The 25,346-nt window shown below is 46.3% G+C and overlaps 1 protein-coding gene across 1 annotated transcript in view; it reads left to right on the forward strand.

Annotated features, from left to right (window-relative positions):
* LOC132419776 (OTU domain-containing protein 7A) overlaps positions 1-25,346 on the forward strand; it is a 392,208-nt gene that overhangs the window by 60,311 nt on the left and 306,551 nt on the right. The gene's annotated exons all lie outside the window — the stretch shown is intronic.

Genomic DNA, 25,346 nt, shown 5'->3' on the forward strand with positions numbered 1-25,346 from the left:
CTTGCTGTGTTTTAACCTGACCTCTTCTGTGCACGTACAGGGGAGAGAGAGAGAGAGAGAGAGATGGTGTCTCTTCCTCTTCTTGGAAGGACACTGATCTTATCAGATCAGGGCCCCATCCTTAAGACCTCATTTAAGCTTAATTACCTCCCAAGGGTCCTATGTCTAAATACACTCAAACTGGGGGTTAGGGCTTCAACAGATGAATTTGGAGGCACGCTCTTCAGTCTGTAACAGTGGTGGAGTTTTCAGCTTGGCTCTGCTGCCTGCTCTGGCCTCCTTCAGCTGCCCTCCCTTGTCTCATGTGTACTCCTTGTGTAGGTAGCTCCCTGGAGCTCTATGTGTGAGCTCACAGACAGGCCAGTGTGCCATGTGGGGAGGGACACCCTCCCTGCCTCCTGGAATGGCCTCTCTCCTCAGCCACCTGATAAGCTGCACTGTCCTCCTCGACCTGGCTGCCGGGTGCTGATTCTACAGGAAGCCCTGGGGAGGGCCTGGCTGGCATCACTTGGATTTACCACTTTACCTTTCAGAGTATGTGTTCTTATCTCAGGAATGGGGAGAAGACACTTGCCTGGTAACAAGATGTCAGTGGGTCCAGTTAGATAGGCTTTGTGGAAGTCTTCAGTAGATTAAACAATGATTATACACAGGAAGATAATTATTATGGCTGTTATCACTGAATTACTGGTGTGTGAAAATAAAATACCTTAGCCTGTGTATCAGGAATCTGTTCAAGTGTAAGTAACAGAAAACTGACCAGATAGTGGGTTGCTTCTTACACATAAGGAGGTTCCTAGCATTGGTTCAGAGGCTTTGGTTTGGTTTTTGGTCAACCCTTTGGTTGACGTCTCTGTAATTCTCCTGACCACCTGGCCACAAGGTGGCTGCTGAAGCACTAGCCATTATGTCCTAGTTCAAGGAAGGAGGAGGGGTCAGTGCCAGCTGTTTCTGATTTTTGTTGATCAGGATTAAAAAGATTTCCTGGAAATCTGCCAGACGGGTTTATATTTAGATTTTATTGGCCAGAGCTGGGTCACATGGCTACCACTGGCTTGGAGGGAGGCAGGGAAAGTGGGAAACAATGTTATCTCACACTAACTGGCATTGTCTTACACTCACCAAGATCTATCGCCTGAGCCAGGCATGTGAACCCACCACCACTACCCAAACTAGGTTCTGATGGTGAGACAGGAGGGGACTGGACTGGTGCTAGGTGGATGGCAAACAAAAGTAGTGTCTCTCATGGGATACACTTTACTGCCTAATAGCTGGAATTCAGAATTGCCAGTGGTGGAAAGATTACTAGATTCTCTGAAAGGGACTTTCCCCAGTGTATCTTACCTGGGCTGTGAATAGAAAACAGAGTCTGGGGGACTTGGAGTCAGGTGTGAATCTAACCTGGGGGAATGCAGATGTTGGGTCCTGACCCTGGTGTGTCCTCCAACCCCTCCCGCCCGCCATTGCCCTCCGCTCTCCTTGTGCCCATCTCCTTTCCCGCTGGCATCTGTCTTGCACATCCCCCGCACCTCTCTGTGCCTTGGCTTCCTGTTGGCTTTGCTTTTCCATTCAGTCTCCACTTCGGTCAATTGTGCAGGAAGTTTAAAAAGGAAAGTCTCTTCAACAAGTGATGTGGGGAAAGCTGAACAGCTACACGTGAAACAATGAGATTAGGGCTTCCCTGGTGGCGCAGTGGTTGAAAGTCCGCCTGCCGATGCAGGGGACACGGGTTCGTGCCCCGGTCCGGGAAGATCCCACATGCCGCGGAGCGGCTGGGCCCGTGAGCCATGGCCGCTGAGCTTGCGCGTCCGGAGCCTGTGCTCCGCAACGGGAGAGGCCACAACAGTGAGAAGCCCGCGTACGGCAAAAAAAAAAAAAAAAAAAAAGAAACAATGAGATTAGAACACTCCCTCACACCACATGCAAAACTAAACTCAAAATGGATTAAAGACCTAAATGTAAGACCTGAAACCATAAAACTCCTAGAAGAGAACATAGGCAGAGCACTCTTTGACATAAATTGTAGCAGTATTTTCTTGGATCAGGCTCCTAAGGCAAAAGAAATAAAAGCAAAAATAAACAAATGGGACCTGATTAAACTTAAAAGCTTTTGCACAGCAAAGCTTTGACTAAATGAAAAGATCTGTGGAATGGGAGAAAATATTTGCAAATGATGTGACCAACAAGGGGTTAATATCCAAAATATATAAACAGCTCATACAACTCCATATCAAAAAACCAAACAACTCAATCAAAAGATGGGCAGAAGGCCTTCCCTGGTGGCGCAGTGGTTGAGAGTCCGCCTGCCGATGCAGGGGACACGGGTTCGTGCCCCGGTCTGGGAAGATCCCACATGCCGTGGAGCGGCTGGGCCCGTGAGCCATGGCTGCTGAGCCTGTGCGTCCGGAGCCTGTGCGTCGCAACGGGAGAGGCCACAACAGTGAGAGGCCCACGTACTGCAAAAAGAAAAAAAAAAAAAAGATGGGCAGAAGACCTGAGTAGACATTTCTCCAAAGAAGTCATACAGATGGCCAACAGGCACATGAAAAGATGCTCAGTATCACTAATTATTAGAGAAATGCAAATCAGAACAACGAGATATCACCTCACACCTGTCAAAATGGCTCTCATCAAAAAGTCTACCAATAACAAATGTTGGAGAGGGTGTAAAGAAAAGGAAACCCTGTACACTACTGGTGGGAATGTAAATTGGTGCAGACACTATGGAAAACAGTATGGAGGTTCCTCAGAAAACTAAAAGTGGAACTACCATATGATCCAGTAGTCCTACTCCAGGTATATATGCAGAAAAAAACAAAAACAGCAATTCAAAAAGATACGTGCACCCCAATGTTCATAGGAGCACTATTTACAATAGCCAAGACATGGAAGCAACCAAAGTGCCCATCAACAAACTATTGGATAAAGAAGATGTGGTATATATGCACAGTGGAATACTCTTCAGCCATAAAAAAGAATGAAATGCTGCCATTTGCAGCAATGTGGATGGACCTAGAGGATATTATGCTTAGTGAAATAAGTCAGGCAGAGAGAGATAAATACTGTATATCACTTATATGTGGCATCTAAAAAATAATACAAATGAATGTCTATGCAAAACAGTAACTGACTCACAGATACAAAAAACAAACTTGTGATTACCAAAGGAGAGGGGGAGGGGGGAGGGGCACGAAGGGGGTATGGGATTAAGAGATACAAACTATACAAACTATGTATAAAATAGATAAGCAACAAGGATATATTGTATAGCATAGAGAGTTATAGCCCTTATCTTGTAATTATTTATAATCTGCAAAAATATTGAATCACTATGCTGTAAACCTGAAACTAATATAACATTGTAAATCAGCTGTTCTTCAGTAAAAAAATAAAGAAAGGCAGGGTTCTGTGCATGATTAAATATTGTAACAGGAAGCAGCCCTGGCAGGGTGGGACCCAGGAAGACCCGGGCCGGGCTCCCCTCATCAGGAGCCTGGTCTGTGCAGGCACTCAGCACTGCTGCCCTGCAGTCGTGAGGTGCAGGGCAGAAGCAGGTGTCTTTGGTTCATTCTTTTGTTGGCTCTCAGCCCATGTGAGTAGCCCTGTGTGCAGAGCCAGGCAAGGCCTTGGTTCAGGCTGTTCCATAGCCCAGAACACGAAGTAGATCCAACGTTGGGCTCTGGTGTCTCTAAAAAAGGAAAGGACCCCAGGGTCTCTTGCACTCGACTTCTAAACATGGAAAGTGAAGTCCTAGATACATGTGCACGGCCATCCCGAGGCAAAAAGGAGTGGGGTCGGGAAGGACAGCCTATGCTAGACTGTGGCCCAGGCACCTTCTGTTCTCAGAGCATCTGTTTTCTGAAAAGTTCTTCACAGCCCTGGATGTGCTCATCTAAACAGGGTGCATGTTGGGAGGTCCTGGCAGGTGTCACTGTGGATGCTTGACTGGATTTCAAGGCATGTTGGCTTCACCTTGGGGCCCGTGTAACAAGGAAGCAGAGTTTTGCTTAATAGGAAGGTTGCTTTGCTTGGAAAGTTTATCCTGGCACCTTGCTGATGGTTTGGCAATTGTCGGATCATGTTTTAATTGAAATTTTGTGAAGGATTTATGAGGTTTCTTTCCTTTTGGGTGGTAGCAAACTTTTATCCCCTCATATATAGGCATTTATTAGCTCGACTGTGGAACAAAATAGTATTGTGTTTGGATTTTCTCTCTTCTGACCCTTAGTCCATTCAGGCAGCTGTAACCAAAATACCACAGACTGGGCAGCTTGTAAACCACAGAAATTTTATTCTCACAATTCTGGAGGCCAGAAGCCCGAGATCATGGCCCCAGCATGGTTGTGTTCTGGTGAGGACCCTTACCCAGCTTGTAGACAGCCTCTTCTCCTTGCGTCCTCATGTGGTGGGAGGGGTGAGGGAGCTCTGGGGTCTTTTATAAGGACACTAATCCCATTCATAAGGGCTCCACCCTCATGAGACCTAAGTACCTCCCAAAGGCCCCAACTCCTAATACTATCATCTTTGGGGGTTAGGATTTCAACATAGTAATTTTGGGAGGAAACAGGCTGGGACCTGGGACCTTTTGCTGCAGTGCTGAAATGCTTGCACCTGGACAAACATCTCCTCGAGCTACAAAATATAAAGAAACTATAATGGGCTAAAAATAACTGCATGTATGCACAATTGGCACAAATTCTGGATAAGATACAAAGAGACCAGAAAACCCAACTGCCACCTCTGAAGAGCCAGGAGCAAAAGCAGGGGGTCAGGAGCAAAAGCAGGGTACTGCGCATGCCCCCTGCACACAACACAACACAGAGGGGTGGGCAGACCACCTAAGCCAACCCTCCAGCCGGACCCCTGGACACACCCCTACCCTCACCCGCTATAAGGAACCAACCAGCTCGCCCCTGTTGGGGAGTGAGCAAGCAAGGGAAGCTTGAAACTTGCTTGTTTTCACTCCGGGCTGCTGCAGCAGGGGCCCCGGTAAAGCCTTGCTGGAAATTCTTGTCTAGCCTCTGATCAATTTCTGTTAATTAAGGAGGCCAAGAACCCTGGTGGGTAACAGGGGGAGCATGAACATTCAGACCATAGCCCGCTCCTTCTCTATGTAAAAGTACCACATGCTTTGAGGTATCAACTCTTCAAATGACAGATGAAAATGACACATATTATTAGTTTAAAAAAACTGTTTAAAAAGTGGCAACAATAGGCAGGGGAACTTTCTCTAGATCATTAAATATAAAAACAGCATCTCGGTAACAGAGGCTCTCGGAACTGGATGGTTTCCCTCAGTTCTCGGGAGAGTTCCGGTAACGTGACATAGACCATGGAGGCGGGTGAGCAGCATCCCAGGAGGGTCCTGTCACTTCCTCTGATGTGCTGTTTGCTTGTTTGTTTTCTGCTCTGTGATTCCAGATCCATTGTACTCCTGTGAGACTCTAATCAAATGTGGCACATCCATCACTAGGAGACTGGCTGCGGTGGGCTCTGCTCGCTCACAGCAGAGGGGCCGGCGTTGCTGGCTCAGCTGTGGTGCCAGGCGGGCCTCACAGTCTCACTGGGCCACGGCGGGCCTCTCCAACGCGTTCTCCAGATCTGTCCAAATGGGAGCTGGGGCGCGTCCTCGTCAGCCCCCAAGTCATTTTAAGCCCAGACAAGAGATTGGATGTGTTTCTCCATTTTTTTGGGCCAAATTAGAGTGCAATTTGGAGACAGTCAGAAAAGTAATACGTAAATGCTTAATAATAGGAACTTAGAATTAAAAACAGACATTAAGCACATTCACAAACCACAGTGACTTGTAGTAACTCACACAGGCATGGTCCCTTTCAGACACCTGTGTCTATGAGTGTGTGTGTGAATATGTGTGTATGTGCATGTGTATGTATGTGAGAGTGTGTATGAGTGTGAATATGTGTTTATGTAAGTGCTGTGTGAGTATGGGCATGTGTGTGTGTGAGAGTGTGTGCAGGTGTGTGAGTGCATGTGTATGTGCATGTGTGAGTGTGTATGTGCGTGTGTGTGCACACACTCGTTTCCCTGCTAGACCATGTTTCTAGGGTGATGACAGTGAAGAGCCCAGGAGGGTTCAGTGGTGGGAGGCCTGGTCTGCACCATAGCTACTGTGGGCAGGTTACTCATTCTCTCTGAGACCCCCTTGCCCCTGCGGAAGGGGGTGATGTCATTGACCGCCCCCAAGCCTGGGTGGGGATTAAATGAGGAAATGCTATAAAAAGACTAGTACACTGCCTGGCACATAGGAACTGGCAAATAAAGGACAATTGAATTGAATGGACCCAGAGGCTTACCGATGTCTACCAGCAAGAGAGGGGGACCTGGGGTTTGGCGGCACACACAGCCCAAGGCCAACCCCACTTCCTGGAAAGCGGGAGAGTCCAAATCCCATGGTGCTAGGCAGGGGTGTCCATGTGCTCCGTGGACCCCTGTCATCTGGTCTGTCAGGGTGGTAGGCTGTGTGCCTGGCTGGCTCCCCAGAGGCAGGGCTAGGATGGCAGCAACACTTTTCCAGTGGGAAACTCACTGCTCCTGATTTAGCATTTATACTGAATTGTAAGTACTCTGTGGTTACTTTTTAATTGATTATATAGTTTGATAAATCATCTCTCTTTTTAATAAAAGGGACTGATTTCTCTACATGATCCTGGGACACCAGGCACAGACGCTGGTACTGATGGGGAGACAGGTGGCTTTGAACCCAGAGCCGTCAGTGGTGACGGCGGGTGCCCTGTGGGCGCACAGCTCCTCACTGGGCTGCAAAGAGGTCTGACGAGAAGGCTGGAGTGCCAGTAAACATTTGAACAGGCCTTTTTAATCACAGAAGCCTTGAATACCTGCTGCAGTATATTCTACAGACTAAATTGAGCTTTGAATCGTTTGCCGGTGGGTTTAAGAAGTTGGCTTGGATGGTCTTTTCTTAAATGCATTGCTGAAAGAATGACTTATTGACTCACAAGAAAATCTCTCCTGGTGCACATGTTTCTCTTTGAACTCACCAAGGGCACATCCATGAGGGGCCAGGGAAAGTTCCTGTCCAGAGAGGCACCAATTATTGCAAGAGGAGCTACGTGCTGCTGGGGTTGAATGAGACTCAGAGAATTGTGTTAATGTCAGCAAAGATCTTAAATGAACTCTTAGCAGAAAATGATCATAGTTCTCTAGACAGAATGAACCTCAGCGGATTTAGGGATTGGAAGCCAACAAGAGTTTTGCATAAAGCAATTTACAGTTTTATGGCCATGATCACTATAGATTAGTTGGAATGCAGTTCCTGAACATGTAGAAAATCTCCAGATCGCTAAACTAATTTGGTATACTACCACATAGAAACCTTCTTAAAAGGTATTCTAAATAATATGGCATTTTGGCAATTTGGGGAAGCCAGAGAAAGCCTTGAAAATGTTCATCTTACTCCTCTGGCCTCTTCTCTTGCTTGGTAGCTGAGAGGTATTTTAATTAGTTTTGTATTCATTGATTGATGTGGGTAATTTTTGTTCACTTTCTTGGGTTTTGGAGGAGGGCGATCCTGAGAGACCCCAGGCTGTCCCTTAGCTGTCAGGCCCCCAGAGGAAGTCCACTGAGTGTGATATAATTAGGTCTTGGATTTTGCCAAATATGAGTCTGTTAGTTCCTGCCTGTGCCTCTGTCCTGCCTGTGCCTCTGACCTTTGGGTCAGTCACAGGCCTCCCTTTGGAGGCCGTGTTGCCACATTCCCCAGCCATGTGCCTGTGCAGATGGAAGCCGTTAGCACCGCCCATTCTGGGGAGGAGAGAAGGGAGGACATGGACACGTGCTGAGTGCCGGCCAGCTGGGCGCCACCCCAAAACCCTTTCAGGCTCTTCCCCCACATAGGGCCCTGTGAGGTGGGCCGCATCCCCACCTTCAGGAGGACGCTGGGCCCTCGGGAGAGGCAGGAAGAGTCCAGATTGCCCTGTGCCAAGCCCCTGTTGGCCTGGCCTTCCAATGCAGGCCCACTACTGAGCTGCCCACTCTCTCCAGGTTACGGGGTGGCCTGCGTTCATCTGGCCTTTTCCAGTTCATTAAAAACCAGCTTTAAGGCTCCTTCTGCCCGTGGCAGCCTCAGGGCTGGTGGGGCCTCCAGGGGCTGCCCTCCTGCTTCCAACTAATCCTGAACCCCCATCCTCCCCAGGGGCTGGGGTCCAGCAGCTGTGGGCCTTCCAAGTAGTCTTGGGAAGCATTCCCTCCTCCAGCCTGGTTTAGGGGGAGGAAAAGGTCAAGGGCAGTTCCTGCCTGCCTGCAAGGAGCCTTCACACACAGCTACTTTTCTGATGCCTGTCTACTTCCAAGGTCTCCCTACACGTGCTTGGGGTGATTGTATATTTCTCAAGCCCATTATTCCTTCAGCAGTCATTTTCTTTTTTTTGCGATAGCACAGGCTCTGGACGCGCAGGCTCAGGGGCCATGGCTCACGGGCCTAGCCTCTCTGCGGCATGTGGGATCTGCCCGGACCGGGGCACGAACCCGTGCCCCCTGCATTGGCAGGCGGACTCTCAACCACTGCGCCACCAGGGAAGCCCTCAGCAGTCACTTTTGTGCCTTTTGTGAGTGGTTCTCCTAGAATTCAAGAGAAATAGCCAGTCAGTGCTTAAACCAAAGGAGTCTGCACAGATATGGGGTTGACCTTCTCCCCAGGTAGGTTGGGTTGGCATGCCTTGTACTCACCCCTGGGTTTGTGTGTGTGTGTGTGTGTACACGTGCACACACAGGCACCATCCAGCCTGGGGGCAGTGTGCTCTGAGCCCCACCGTGATGGCTCCTCTGTAGGTGGGGGGTCCACCAGCTCTCTCTGGTCCAGCAGGTCCTCCACCCCAGCATCACCCCAGGACCAGTGCAGTCCCTGGCAGACTGAGCTGGGTTTCTGCCATCAGGCCTGGCTCTCGGCAGCGCCCTAAGAATCGTGTGAGGTGGAGGGGAGGTCAGTGGAGGGCGAGGCAGACATGACCCCTGGCAGAGCACCATCCTGAGGTCCCGTCCAGGGAGGGTAGGAAGGGAGGAGGAGACGGTCCCCAGGGAAGGAGCTGGGCAAGGCAGGGGAATGCCCTGAGCTTCGGAAGGGAGAGCTTCCTGGGGAGATTCTAGTTCAGAGAGTGGGTGGGACCCCAGTGTGTCCTATAAACCGTAAAAGCACCCCGTTGGGGCTGTGCTTTTAGGGCTGTGCCCCAGGGGCTCTCCCCAACATGCTTTAGAGGAAATGCAGGGGCACAGGGAGGTGGGCACCTCCCCCACCACCCTGCTCTGCATTTTACTCCCAGCTCTTCTTGCAATTCCATTTGAAGAAAGTGCTGCCCCGAAAGGGTCTGGAAGCCTCCGTGGAGCTGAGGCGTGACGGGCAGGTGATGGCCAGGACAGCAATGGGATCTGGTTAAATTGACTTCACTTTTCAGGACAGAAGTGTCTCCCACCTGTGACACTCTGTCCCCTCGTAGGTCAGGGCAGCATCCGTCTTACCCTCCAGTTGGGGACTGAGCTGTCACCCACTGTCATCGCCCTGACCCACACCAAGGGGACACTTTGGTGCCCAGGAAGACACGTGGAGCTGGGCAGCTCAGCTCTGGGCTGAGAACTCTCTGCTTCTGCCTTTGGGCACCTTGAAGCATCTCCTTGCGGGACGTGGTTTCCAGGGCTTTTTGCCTGGCCCAGCCTCACGGGGCAGGGAGGCGCCGCACATCAGCTGCCAGAGAATGTTGCTCTCGGGTGGTCACTGTAAGGGCACTTAAGTGACAGGCTGTCTGAGGACAGGGTGATGGACCTCAGAGGCCAGTCTTTAAAGTTATAATTAAAACTCTGTGATTCAGCCTCGTGGCTGGGCAGCATGTGTGGAAAAGACATGGAGTCTTTGCTCCTAATGGAGCTGAGGCCAGCCGTGGGACAGGATGGCTTCAGACAGGGTGCTGGCCTCCCCCAGGGTCCTCGGGAAGACAAGCGAGTGGTGGCCCCCAACCTCCCCGGACAGCCTGGTCACCGAGCTCAGAAAGGGGGTGTCAGTAGTGTATCCAGTGAGGAATCTGAGCCATCAGTCTTAGGGACAATAAGGAACAAGCTTAAATTACACAATTTTCAAGAAATATTTTGTGAATGGGGAAGACATAAAGGGAAAATGACATTTTGCAAATGACTTTGTATTTTTACAGTTCTGCTTAAGGATTTTGAAGTGATTCTGGAGTCTGATGTGGAAGGATGTTTTGAGCCCTGAGCCCTGAGCAGCAGGCACTGTGCCGCAGAGGCGAGCATCTGCGTCCTGCAGATCAAAACTGCCAGTCCCGATCTGGGGTTCGCTGCACCATGACCCAGTGACTTGGCCCCCTCTGAACCTCTGTCTTCTTCTCTAGAACATGATTATTGGTTGTGGGATCAGTGGCCTTCAGCTGTTACTATTTTAAAATTCTATTTACAATGTTATGTTAGTTTCTGGTGTACAGCAAAGTGATTCACTTATACGTATATATGCATATTCTTTTTCAGATTCTTTTCCATTATGGTTTATTACAGGATACTGAATATAGTCCCTGTGCTATACAGTAGGTCCTTGTTGTTTATCCATTCTACATATAATACTTTTCATCTGCTAACCCCAAACTCCCAATCCTTCCCTCCCCCCTCCTCGTTGGCAACCACAAGTCTGTTCTCTTATGTCTGTGAGTCTGTCTTCGTACATAAGTTCATTTGTGTCATATTTTAGATTCCACATATAAGTGGCATCCTGTGGTATTTGTCTTTGTCTGTCTGACTTACTTCACTTAGTATGATAATCTCTAGCTCCATCCATGTTGCTACAAACAGCATTGTTTCATTCTTTTTTATGGCTGAGTAGTATTCCATTGTTTATATACACCACATCTTCTTTATCCATTCATCTGTCCATGGACATTTAGGTTGCTTCCATATCTTGGCTATTGTAAATAGTGCTGCTATTAACATTGGGGTGCATGTATCTTTTCAAATTATAGCTTTGTCTGGATATATGGCCAGGAGTGGGATTGCAGGATCATATGGTAGCTCTATTTTTAGTTTTTGAGGAACCTCCATACTGTTCTCCATAGTGGCTGCACCAACTTACATTCCCACCAACAGTGTAGGAGGGTCCCCTTTTCTCCACACCCTCTCTATTGGCTGTTACTATTTTCATTTGTCCTGGAGTGCCCTGCTCAAGTAAAGTCTTACCCATGAAAGTCACCAGACAAGCCTGTCCATGAATCCTTCTTCTCTCCCTCAGCCAAAAGGGTACCCAGAGGCCTGGGAGGTTTCTAGGGATCCCCCTCACTCCAGGACAGTGCAGAGCCTGACAACCCAGCTGTCTTTGTACGGACTCCCAAGAGGGGTTCAACTCAGGCCTGAAAGGTTTAGACCTGAAATAGTCCATATATAGTATTTTTGTATCAAAGCAATGGTAACTGCCTTCCAAAGACAGCATTAAAAAGAAGAAATAACTATGACTTCATTTCTTTCTTTTTCCTCTTAAATAACTCAATTCATTAAAAAAGATGTAGGATATTAATATTTCTCTAGCCTACTTATTCCCACAGATCATATGTGCTAAAGTTGGACTGAATTTTAATAACATCAAATTTACTTCATAGTTACTTCTATTGTGAATATTGGCATAACTAAGTGTAATGTGAGGTTGAATATTATCATGCTTTTTCGTAATTTCATGTAAAAGCCATAGATAATGGAAGACAATTACACTGTTGGTACATGGAGGTTATGTGACACTAAAGTAGTATTACTTTAATATGATACGTAGACACACATTATGTTTATCCCAAATCGATGCTGTGCGGCTGATTGTTTCATATATATACTATACATATATAGACTGATTTATATATATATATACTTTATATAGTATATATATATAATCACATTCATTATCATATTCTAATATTGATATGTATAATGTATTATTGTATTCTATCTTTACATATTTATATAAAGAACCATCAGTCACACAGTGTAAGTTCAGGATTTAAAAGCATCCTGATTTCTCTTGGCTTTTAGTTGCAAATTGAAAGTAACCAATAGTAAACCTCATATTCCTGTATACACACACATACGCAACACAATCTATCCACAGAACATTTTAACACTCACAAAGTAAATGATTTCTCCTAATTTGTTTGATTTTTTTAAAAAAAGATACTTTAAGATGTTACTGTTGTTCCAAAAATCCCATTTTATGTACTTTGAGAAAGTGTCTGTGTATCCATGGTGATGGCCCCTGCACATCCCAGGGTGGCAGCAGCCTGGGCTCAGGCCCAGGGGCTGTCCTGACAGGCCCTCCAAGTGCTGAGCTCCCAGCAGAGCTGGGTTCTGAGCAGTCTCGTTTTCTGAGGCCGCCTGGAGCTGGGGTGGGGGTGGGGGACACAGCGTGGCAGTGTCCTGCGGGCCTGGCCAGGGAAGCAGAGGAGAGCACCTGTCTGTGCTGAGGACATGGCTTGTCCTCACACCTGGCCTCCCTGTCACCTGGAGCTCCACCTGGCAGCCGTGCCGCAGCTCCATCCTGCTTGTGCTCCAAGTGGGAAAGGCTCCAGCCATTGTTCACTGGGAGGGCTAATTGTAGGGTGGGGTTTCTGGCCATATCTGCTTTCCAGAACCATTTGTGGAAACCTGATTCCATTCTTTTCAATAATGGGGCTGCTGGGTAATGCCATACATTAGGCTCTGTGGGTGCACGTTTTCTTTCAGTGGTGGTTGTTTCCTGGTTCATCTCTGGCTCAGCATTCAGAGGCCTGAGAGTGTGCTTCCAGCACCTGTGGAGGGGGCCCGAGGATGCCTGTGCATGTGGGCGGGGGCTGCGGGTGACCGCAGGGAGGGTGGAGCCATCTGTGGATGCCCGTGGTTCCTGACAGCAGGACTTAGCGAAGTGTTCAGACAGACACTTATCAGGGATCTTAGAGTGAATGAAAAAAAACAAAAAACCCAGTCCTGGTTTTTCTGGGCTGTGAACCAGGTGTAGCATTCCCTTCCCAGCTTCTCTCTCTAAAGGGCAGGAGGAGCTTGAACTTCTGACAGCAGGAGGCTTCTGTCGCCTGGGGGCCCCTGTGGGTAGGGAAGAAGGACTCAGCCCTGGACCTGGCTCTGTGCAGCTGGAATGGGGGACCTCAGGGAGGCCCGTGGAGAGCCCAGGCTGCCACCAGGGGTGGTTGCCGCCAGCCTGGCTCTCTGCTCCTACCCAGGTGCCCCTCTGTGCCCCTTGTCTTGGCTGGGTCCCCTCAGGCCACTCTGGCCTTCTCTCTGGTCCAGGAACCACCCCAGAATCACTCCTGCCTTAAGACTTTTGCACTGGATTTTCACTCTGCTCATAAAGCTTTCTCCAGCCATGGGGGCTGTGGGGTCAGCCGGCTGCTCTGTCCCTACTGGTTCCATCACTGTGACCCTAGATGCACTGTGATGTGATGGCCCCACAGAGTCCTGGGGACTCCCAACCTCGGGGAAGACAGTGGGCATAAGGCCCAGCATCCCTAATCTTCCCCCAGCATGGGGCAGGGTTGGGGAGAGTGAGGTCCTGGACCACCAAGACCCTGGGCACAGGCCCTGGCCTCTCCTCAGCCAGGTCAAAGTGCCCTTGTCTGACTGAGCCTCAGGTACAGTGGTGTGGGGCCCCAGGGCTCTTTGTCTCAACAGACAGTGTGCTGAACTATGACGTGGGCCCTGGTTATCTCCAGACCCCATTTGTTCGTGCCCTGGGCGTGTCCAACCCTTCCCTTCCCCACCTGCACTCAGACACCAAGGCCCAGCTGACAAAGGCGGAGCTTCTTCAGGGAGCACCTGTCTGCCAGTCTATCCAGCCATCCTTCCATCCAGCCTCTGTGGAGGTCCTACAGGGGTGCGGGACACTGATGAACAAAATATGCAAATATCTTGCTGAGGGCAAATGGTGCCCAATGTGTCAAACAGTGACCGTGGGAGCAGCAGGATGGGACAGACATGGCCGTCTCGGAAGCCTTTGAGTAAGTGACTGTTATTTTCAAGTCTAAAGGGTGAGTAGGTGCTAAAGAGGTGAAGAGAGGGAGAAAAGAACATGCTGGCAGCAGGAGCAGTCTGTGCCAAGGCCCTAAGGCTACAGCGGAGGGTGTAGGAGGTGCTGGGCTGCGCAGGGCAGGGCTAGGTGTTCAGGGTAGGAGCCAAGCGATGGGAAACGTTGATGGTTTTATGAGTGCCTACAAAGAGCAAGATTCCCTTTGTGTTTTGAGAAGGGTCCTCTTGCTGTGGTTGTAAGGCTGCCTGGCTTTGGCAGGTTTAGGGTGGGCCTGGCCCCAGGCTGTTGTCCTGATGGGAAGGGCTACTTGGCGCAGAGATGGAGTCAGGGTCTGTCTCTTCCCCCTCCCCCTCCACGTCTGTCCCCACCACTTAGTGCTCCCAGTCCTTCCAGAAGGCCCCGAGACCTTGGCTGGTGTGTCCCTAGATCTGAGTCCTCTGAACACACGGACATGCCATGTCTCCCAGTGAGCTCCTGGGGGGAGGCATCCATGCGGCTGAATCGCCCAAGCCCATCACCCCGCAAGCACACTGTAGACATGTAGTAGGACAGATGCGTGAATGATGGACGGGTGGATGGATGGGTGAATTGATGGATGGAAGTTCTATGGGAAGCAGGGAGGACAATGGATCAGTCAGACCTGGATTTGAGTCATCTTTCTACCACTTCCTGTCTATTTTCCCTTGAGCAAATTACTTAATGACTCTCAGTCTCAGTTTTCTTCAATCTTTAAGATGAGGACTAAACTCATCTGCCTCTGGGTGTTGTGAGTCTCACCTAAAGAAGAGCGTGGCAGTGTGTTGTCAAGTGTCAGATGTCACGAGAGTGCAAACCCATGAAGCAGCAAAAGACCCCTCCCCCCGACACGCGGCACCGCCTAGAGGCCAGGCCCCTGGGGTCTGGTACCCACACTCATGGGGGGGCTGCCGTGTGAACGTTCAGGGTGAGCTCTCAGAGCACTCTGAGTCCCTTGTGTCATTAAGAGGCATCCAGCCCCAAAAGGGACACATACTCCTACTATCAGGGCCAGATTTCTGCCGGCCTACTTGCTCCCGCAGCTTCTGATGTGATAAACAGCCTCCTGGCTTCTGCATCTGAAGTGTTGTTTCTAGGATTAGACTGTAACATGGGGGCCAGGTTGGCCTGAAGGAAAGCTTGGGTTGCAGGTAAGGACACCATGTCTTCAGGCCTCTGGCCTCCTCAGCCTGTGACCCCACTGGCCAAAGGGAGGCCCCACATCCCAAGAAGAAGAGCACGAAGGTGTTGGGAGAAGCTAGATGTGAGCAGCAGGGCCTGGCCCCTGGCCCCAAGCCCACCGCTCAGGAGCCAGGTGAAGGAGCGTCTCGCTTCTGTCTCTGATAGTGTTTTAAAAAAATTTTTTTTAATTTATTTTTTTAAACAGCAGGTTCTTATTAGTTATCCATTTTATACATATTAGTGTATATATGTCAATTCCAATCTCCCAATTCATCACATCACCACCATCCCCCTCGCCCCACCGCTTTCTTCCCTTGGTGTCCATATGTTTGTTCTCTGCATCTGTGTCTCAATTTCTGCCCTGCAAACCAGTTCATCTGTACCATTTTACTAGGTTCCACATATATGCGTTAATATATGATATTTGTTTTTCTCTTTCTGAATTACTTCACTCTGTATGACAGTCTCTAGATTCATCCACGTCTCTACAAATGACCCAGTTTCATTCCTTTTTATGGCTGAGTAATATTCCATTGTATATATGTGTCTCATCTTCTTTATCCATTCGTCTGTTGATGAACATTTAGGTTGCTTCCACATCCTGGCTATTGTAAATAGAGCTGCAATGAACATTTTGGTACATGACTCTTTTTGAATTATGGTTTTCTCTGAGTATATGCCCAGTAGTGGGATTGCTGGGTCATATGGTACTTCTAATTTTAGATTTTTAAGGAACCTTCATACTGTTCTCCATAGTGGCTGTATAAATTTACATTCCTACCAACAGTGCAAGAGGGTTCTCTTTTCTCCACACCCTCTCCAGCATTTATTGTTTGTAGATTTTTTGATGATGGCCATTCTGACCGGTGTGAGATGATATCTCACTGTAGTTTTGATTTGAATTTCTCTAATAATGAGTGATGTGGAGCAGCTTTTCATGTGCTTCTTGGCCATCTGTATGTCTTCTTTGGAGAAATGTCTATTTAGGTTTTCTGCCCATTTTTGGATTGGGTTGTTTGTTTTTTTAATATGGAGCTGCATGAGCTGTTTATATATTCAGGAGATTAATCCTTTGTCCATTGATTCGTTGGCAAATATTTTCTCCCATTCTGAGGGTTGTCTTTTTGTCTTGTTCATAGTTTCCTTTGCTGTGCAAAAGCTTTTAAGTTTCCTTAGGTCCCATTTGTTTATTTTTGTTTCTATTTCCATTACTCTAGGAGGTGGATCAAAAAATATCTTGCTGTGATTTATTTCAAAGAGTGTTCTTCCTGTGTTTTTCTCTAAGAGTTTTATAGTGTCCAGTCTTACATTTAGGTTTCTAATCCGTTTTGAGTTTATTTTTGTGTGTGGTGTTAGGAAGTGTTCTAACTTCATTGGACATGTAGCTGTCCAATTTCCCCAGCATCACTTATTGAAGAGACTGTCTTTTCTCCATTGTGTATCCTTGCCTCCTTTGTCATAGATTAGTTGACCATAGGTGCGTGGGTTTCTCTCTGGGCTTTCTATCCTGTTCCATTGATCTATATTTCTGTTTTTGTGCCAGTACATTTTGTTTTGATTACTGTAGCTTTGTAGTATAGTCTGAAGTCAGGGAGTCTGATTCCTCCAACTCCATTTTTTTCCCTCAACACTGCTTTGGCTGTTCAGGGTGTTTTGTGTCTCTGTACAAATTTTAAGATTTTTTTGTTCTAGTTCTGTGAAAAATGCCATTGGTAATTTGACAAGGATTGCATTGAATCTGTAGATTGCTTTGGGTAGTATAGTCATTTTCACAGTATTGATTCTTCCAATCCAAGAACATGGTATATCTCTCTGTCTGTTTATATCATCTTTACTTTCATTCATCAGTGTCTTATAGTTTTCTGCTTACAGGTCATTTTTCTCCCTACATAAGTTTATTCCTAGTTATTTTAGTCTTTTTGTTGCAATGGCAAATAAGAGTGTTTCCTTAATTTCTCTTTCAGATTTTTCATCATTAGTGTATAGGAATGCAAGAGATTTCTGTACATTAATTTTGTATCCTGCTACTTTACCAGATTCATTGATTAGCTCTAGTAGTTTTCTGGTGGCATCTTTAGGCTTCTGTATGTATATCATGTCATCTGCAAAGAGTGACAGTTTTAATTCTTCTTTTCCAATTTGTATTCCTTTTATTTCTTTTTCTTCTATGACTGCCATGGCTAGGATTTCCAAAACTATGTTGAATAACAGTGGTGAGAGTGGACATCCTTGTTCCTGATCTTAGAGGAAATGCTTTCAGTTTTCACCATTGAGAATGATGTTTGCTGTGGGTTTGTCATATATGGCCTTTATTATGTTGAGGTAGGTTTCCTCTATGCCCACTTTGTTGAGAGTTTTTATCATAAATAGGTGTTTAATTTTGTCAAAAGCTTTTTCTGCATCTATTGAGATGATCATATGGTTTTTTATTCTTCAATTTGTTAATGTGGTGTATCACATTGATTGATTTGCATATATTGAAGAATCCATGCATCCCTGGGATAAATCCCACTTGATCATGGCATATGATCCTTTTAATGTGTTGTTGGAGTCTGCTAGTATTTTGTTGAGGATTTTCGCATCTATATTCATCAGTGATATTGGTCTGTAATTTTCTTTTTTGTTGTATCTTTGGTTTTATTATCAGGGTGATGATGGCCTCATAGAGTGAGTTTGGGAGTGTTCCTTCCTCTAAAAGTTTTTGGAAGAGTTTGAGAAGGATTGGTGTTAGCTCTTCTCTGAATGTTTGATAGAATTCACCTGTGAAGCCATCTGGTCCTGGACTTTTGTTTGTTGGAAGATTTTTAGTCACAGTTTCAGTTTCATTATTGTGCTTGATCTGTTCATGTTTTCTATTTCTTCCTGGTTCAGTCTTGGAAGGTTATACCTTTCTAAGAATTTGTCCATTTCTTCCAGCTTGTCCATTTAATTGGCATAGAGTTGCTTGTAGTAGTCTCTTAGGATGCTTTGTTTTTCTGCAGTGTCTGTTGTAACTTCTCCTTTTTCATTTCTAATTTTATTGATTTCAGTCCTTTCCCTCTTCTTGATGAGTCTGGCTAAAGGTTTTTCAATTGTGTTTATTTTCTCAAAGAACCAGCTTTTAGTTTTATTGATGTTTGCTATTGTTTTCGTTGTTTCTATCTCGTTTATTTCTGCTCTGATCTTTATGATTTCTTTCCTTCTGCTAACTTTGGGTTTTCTTAGTTCTTCTTTCTCTGGTTCCTTAGGGGTAAGGTTAGATTGTTTATTTGAGATATTTCTTGTTTCTTGAGGTAGACTTGTATTGCTCTAAACTTCCCTTTTAGAACTGATTGTGTTGCATCTCATAGGTTTTGGATCGTCGTGTTTTCATTGTCATTTGTTTCTAGGTATTTTTTGATTTCCTCTTTGATTCCTTCAGTGATCTCTTGGTTATTTAATAACGTATTGTTCAGCTTCCATGTGTTTGTGTTTTTTACATTTTTTTCCCTGTAATTGAATTCTAATCTCATAGTGTTGTGGTCACCAAAGATGCTTGGTATGATTTCAGTTTTCTTACATTTACTGAGGCTTGATTTGTGACCCAAGATGTGATCTATCCTTGAGAATGTTCCATGCGTGCTTGAGAATAAAGTGTAATCTGCTGTTTTTGGATGGAATGTCTTATGAATATCAATTAAGTCTATTTAAGGATTCTGTTTCCTTATTTATTTTCATTTTGGGTGATCTGTCCATTGGTGTAAGTGAGGTGTTAAAGTCCCCCACTATTATTTTGTTACTGTTGATTTCCTCTTTTACAGCTGTCAGCAGTTGCCTTATGTATTGAGGTGCTCCTATGTTGGGTGCATATATATTTATAATTGTTATATCTTCTTGGATTGATCCCTTGATCATTATGTAGTGTCCTTCCTTGTCTCTTGTAACATTCTTTATTTTAAAGACTATTTTATCTGATATGAGTATGGCTACTCCAACTTTCTTTTGATTTCCGTTTGCATGGAATATCTTTCTCCCGTCCCCTCACTTTCAGTCTGTATGTATCCCTAGGTCTGAAGTGGGTCTCTTGTAGACAGCATATATATGGGTCTTGTTTTTGTATCCATTCAGCGAGCCTGTGTCTTTTGTTGGAACATTTAATCCATTCATGTTTAAGGTAATTTTCGATATGTATGTTCCTATGACCATTTTCTTAATTGTTTGGGGTTTGTTTTTGTAGGTCCTTTTCTCTTGTGTTTCCCACTTAGAGAAGTTCCTTTAGCATTTGTTGTAGAGCTTGTTTGGTGGTGCTGAATTCTCTTAGCTTTTGCTTGTCTGTAAAGCTTTTGATTTCTCCATCGAATCTGAATGGGACCCTTGCCAGGTAGAGTAATCTTGGTTGTAGGTTCTTCCCTTTCATCACTTTAAATATGTCATGCCACTCCCTTCTGGCTTGTAGAGTTTCTGCTGGGAAATCAGCTGTAAACCTTATGGGAGTTCCCTTGTATGTTATTTGTCTTCTCCCTATTATTTGTTTTTCCCTTGCTGCTTTCAATAATTTTTCTTTCTCTTTAATTTTTGCCAACTTGATTACTATGTGTCTCGGCCTGTTTCTCCTTGCATTTATCCTGTATGGGACTTGCTGCGCTTCCTGGACACTGGTGGCTATTTCCTTTCCCATGTTAGGGAAGTTTTCGACTGCAATCTCTTCAAATATTTTCTTGGGTCCTTTCTCTCTCTCTTCTCCTTCTGGGACCCCTATAATGCAAATGTTCTGTTTAATGTTGTCCCAGAGGTCTCTTAGGCTGTCTTCATTTCTTTTCATTCTTTTTTCTTTATTCTGTTCCGCAGCAGTGAATTCCACCATTCTGTATTCGAGGTCACTTACCTGTTCTTCTGACTCAGTTATTCTGCTATTGATTCCTTCTAGTGTATTTTTCATTTCAGTTATTGTATTGTTCATCTCTGTTTGTTCTTTAATTCTTCTAGGTGTTTGTTAAACATTTCTTGCATCTTCTTGATCTTCGCCTCCATTCTTTTTCTGAGGTCCAGGATCATCTTCACTGTTATTATTCTGAATTCTTTTTCTGGAAGATTGCCTATCTCCACTTCATTTAGTTGTTTTTCTGGGGTTTTATCTTGTTCCTTCATCTGGTACATAGCCCTCTGCCTTTTCATCTTGTCTGTCTTTCTGTGAATGTGGTTTTTGTTCCACAGGCTGCAGGATTGTAGTTCTTGCTTCTGCTGTCTGCCCTCTGGTGGATGAGGCTCTCTGAGAGGCTTGTGCAAGTTTCCTGATGGGAGGGACTGGTGGTGGGTAGAGCTGGCTGTTGCTCTGGTGGGCAGAGCTCAGTAAAGCTTTAATCCGCTTGTCTGCTGATGGGTGGGGCTGGGTGCCCTACCTGTTGGTTGTTTGGCCTGAGGCGACCCAACACTGGAGCCTATGCAGGCTCTTTGGTGGGGCTAATAGCGGACTCTGGGAGGGCTCACTCCAAGGAGTACTTCCCAGAACTTCTGCTGCCAGTGTCCTTGTCCTCATGGTGAGACACAGCCCCCCCCCCCCGCCCCGCTTCTGCAGGAGACCCTCCAACACTAGCAGGTAGGTCTGGTTCAGTCTCCTATGGGGTCACTGCTCCTTCCCCTGGGTCCCGACGCGCACACTACTTTGTGTGTGCCCTCCAAGAGTGGAGACTCTGTTTCCACCAATCCTGTCAAAGTCCTGCAATCAAATCCCACTAGCCTTCAAAATCTGACTCTCTAGGAGTTCCTCCTCCCATTGCCGGACCCCCAGGTTGGGAAGCCTGACGTGGGGCTCAGAGCCTTCACTCCAGTAGGTGGACTTCTGTGGTATAGGTGTTCTCCAGTTTGTGAGTCACCCACCCAGCAGTTACGGGATTTGATTTTATTTTGATTGTGCCCCTCCTACCATCTCATTGTGGCTTCTCCTTTGTCTTTGGATGTGGGGTATCTTTTTTTGGTGAGTTCCAGTGTCTTCCTGTCGATGATTGTTCAGCAGTTAGCTGTGATGCCAGTACTCACAAGAGAGAGTGAGAGCATGTCTTTCTACTCCGCTGTCTTGAACCAATCTCTGATAGTGTTTTCTCATCTGCAAATTGAGAAGAAAAACATAGCTCTGGGACTACTGTCTGGATAAAAAGAGACAGTTTGTGCAAATCCCCGACGTGGGCCGTGGATCATCACCCAGCAGGTGGTAGCTGCATCAGCTTGGTCGTCATCATCACACTTCCCCTTGATGAGCTCTGACCCCCTCACCGCATGAGCCTGGCACTGGCCCAGACACACCACCTTTCCTGTCTCACTGGACTGACCCCTGATTTCGTGGCTACTCCAGCTCTGCACACATCCCCTTGTTGCCCCATGGCTAGGGAGGTCTTTCAGGGACACAGATCAGGTGGTGTTTCTCCTCTGCTTGGTGTCTTTCCATCACGCTCAGAACAAAGCCCACCCCCACCCTCCGCCCTGTGACCTGCAGGCCCATGCAGCCCAGCCCTCTGCCCCTCTGTGCCCCTTGTCTTGGCTGGGTCCCCTCCGGCCACTCCAGCCTTCTCTCTGGTCCAGGAACCACCCCAGACTCACTCCTGCCTTAAGCTTTTTGCACTTGATTTTCGCTCTGCTCAGAAAGCTTTCTCCAGCTGGTTATGTGGCTGCCTCCTGGCCACATAGCCCTCAGCCCTGTCTCCTCCTTGAGGGCCTCAGCGGCCACCTCATCTTCTCCCGCCCCTCTGTGCACCTAGCATTCCCGACTCGATGCACCTCTAGAGGCCCAACTGCTCTTTCCCTTGGGCCTTGTCACAGAGGTGAGAGTGTGGCTCCCTCCAGGTCAGGAGCAGGCTTCTCTCTACCCGCCGTCAAAGCCACGGGTTCCCTAAGTACAGGTCTTCCCTCTGTGTGTGGCATTCCCATGGTCTCCCAGCGGCCCTGTGCATGGGCAAGCCGGAACACACAGGGTGACACTTCTGTTTGCTGAGCTGAGAGTAACTGGTCATCTTGCTGGGATGCAGTGTCTCGCTGCCCACTTTGGGCATTTACAGGACTATAGCAGGTTTACTCCTGGCCATCCCCTGGGAGGTTTGGTCCTTCCTCTTGATTGGTGCAGTGAGCAGGAGAAAAATCACATCTCAGGCCCGGTACCCTTGACCTCTCTCCTCTGCCTGCCTGACCAGCACCAGAAGCTGCCTGGTGTATTTTAGGTGTACTTTCCCCCACTGCCCACATGCCAACCCAGGAGCATGGGAACCTGCTCTTGACTTGTCCGCTGCCATAGCCGGGGCACCTGGGACAGCAAACACATCAGGCATCAGGCAGCTCAGTAAATGCTTGTTGAATGAAAGAATGAACTGTACCCATGACACCAGGCAGCTCATGGAAACCACCTTTAGATCAACGACCTCCTCCGTCTCAGAGTTTCCCGGAAGGTCGCATTTGCTATGGACTGAATTGTGGCCCCACATAACTTCATATACTGAAGCCCCAACCCCAGTGTGACTGTATTTGGAGACGGGGCCTTTAAGGAGGCAGTTAAGGATAAAGGAGGTCATGAGGGTGGGGACCTGATCCTTATAAGAAGAGGGAGAGAAACCAGGGATGTGTCTGCACAGAGGAAGACCACGGGAGGACACAGGGAGAGGGTGGCCATGGGGGAGCCGAGGAGAGTGGCCTAAGGAGACACCAAACCTCCAACACCTTGATCTCGGACTTCCAGCCTCCAGAACCATGAGTAAATAAATGTCTGTTGTTTAAGTCCCCCAATATTTTGTGATGGCAGCCCTAGCAGACTAATATAATGTCCAATAACAGATGTGCTGTGCAGAAATAGTCCAGCACTAGAGACTCGAAACACACACGGATTTTTCCTTAGAACAACGGTAATAGGAGCATATCTCTGTTTTTGTTTGTTTGTCTGTTTTATTTCAAATCAATTTAAACGTTTAAAAACATTTTTATTAGAGTATAGTTGATTTGCAGTGTTGTGCTAGTTTCAGGTGTACAGCAAAGTGAATCAGTTATACATATACATACATATATCCGCTCTTTTTTAGATTCTTTTCCCATATAGGCCATTACAGAGTATTGAGTAGAGTTCCTGTGCTATACAGTAGGTTCTTATTAGTTATCTATTTTATATATAGTAGTGTGTATATGTCAATCCCAACTTATTCATCCCCCCTTATCCTCTGGTAACCATAAGTTTGTTTTCTACATTTGCGACTCTACTTCTGTTCTGTAAATAAGTTCATTTTGTATCATTTTTTAGTTTTCACATATAAGCAATGTCATATATTTGTCTTTCTCTGTCTGACTTACTTCACTCAGTATGGCAATCTCTAGGTCCATCTGTGTTGCTGCAGATGGCATTATTTTGTTCTATTTTATGGCTGAGTAATATTCCATTGTATGTATGTACGACATCTTCTTTATCCATTCCTCTGTTGATGGACATTTAGGTTGCTTCCATGTCCTGGCTATTGTAAATAGTGCTGCAACAAACATTGGGGTGCATATATCTTTTCAAATTATGGTTTTCTCTGGGTATATGCCTAGGAGTTAGGATTACTGGGTTTTATAGTAGTTCTATTTTTAGTTTTTTAAGGAACCTCCATACTGTTCTCCATAGTGGCTGTACCACTTTATACTCCCGCCAACAGTGTGGGAGGGTTCCCTTTTCTCCACACCCTCTCCAGCATTTACTGTTTGTAGATTTTTTGATGATGGGCATTCTGACTGGTGTGAGGTGATACCTCATTGTAGTTTTGATTTGCATTTCTCTAATAATTAATGATGTTGAGCATCTTTTCATGTGCTTCTTGACCATCTGTATGTCTTCTTTGTAGAAATGTCTGTTTAGGTCTTCTGCCCATTTTTTGATAAGGTTGTTTGGTTTTTTTGATATTGAGCTGCATGAGCTGTTTGTATATGTTGGAGATTGCTTCGTTTACAAATATTTTATCCCATTCTGAGAGTTGTCTTTTTGTTTTGTTTATGGTTTCCTTTGCTGTGCAAAAGCTTTTAAGTTTCATTAGGTCTCATTTGTTAATTCTTGTTTCTGTTTTCATTACTCTAGGAGGTGGATCAAAAAAGATTTTGCTGCAATTTATGTCAAAGAGTGTTCTTTGTTTGCAAAGCAGAAATAGAGACGTAGAGGTAGGGAATGGACATATGGATATGGGGAGAGGGGAGGAGGGGTGGGATGAATTAGGAGATTGGGATTGGCATATATACACTGCCATGTATAAAATAGATAACTAATGAGAATCTACTGTGTAGCACAGGGAACTCTACTCGGTGTTCTGTGGTGACCTAAATGTGAAGGAAATCCAAAAAAGAGGGGATATATATATACTGTAGCTGATTCACTTTGCTGTACAGCAGAAACTAACACAACATTGTTAAGCAACTATACTCCAATAAATATTAATTTTAAAGAAAGGGTTTTGACCTTGCAGGTTGGGATTGTCCAAAATTGGACACTTTACAGAGGAGCACCATTTATAATTTGCTCTTCCAGGAAAACTGGGCTGTGTGGTTGGCCTGTTTATAAAGGAGATGACATCTATTTAAGTAAAGAAATGTCAGCTTGAAACTTAAGAGGTTTTAGTAATAAGGTAATATATTAGGTAAATACAGATGGCAATGCCGCCCCCTCTTCAGGCTGTTTCATGCTCACTGGATGGTGGGCCACTTTTGAAGATTCAGTATTTCTAGTGAATGAGCTGTAGGAATAGTTCATGGATTCTAAGATGCACATCTCCTCCACATTCCATCACCTCTAAAATTGCTGGGAGTCGTGCCCCGCGCAGGTCCAGTTGTCATGGCCCAGGCTTGTGCACACCTGGTCACAGCAGTTTATGGTGTCACCGTTTTTCATGTGCTGAGTTTGATTTGCTGGTTAAAACATCTTCAGAGGGGTTACACTTGGCCCTGCATTGAAGAGAGATGGTGCTGTGTGCACAGAAGGATGGGGGGAAGAGAGCGGCACTTGGATTTCATCTTAACGGAACGGGTAAGCCTCTTTAAGACATGACTGTGAGTCTGCACTTCCTTGCCCACCAGAATCAAGTGCTTTATGTATCCCAAAGAAGGAAGGTCTCTAGAGGTAGATGAGTTTATCATTTCTTGTTTGTTGCTGAAATACATAAAAAAAAAAACAGTC

Source organism: Delphinus delphis, chromosome 2 (assembly GCF_949987515.2).
Source record: "Delphinus delphis chromosome 2, mDelDel1.2, whole genome shotgun sequence".
NCBI lineage: Eukaryota > Metazoa > Chordata > Mammalia > Artiodactyla > Delphinidae > Delphinus > Delphinus delphis.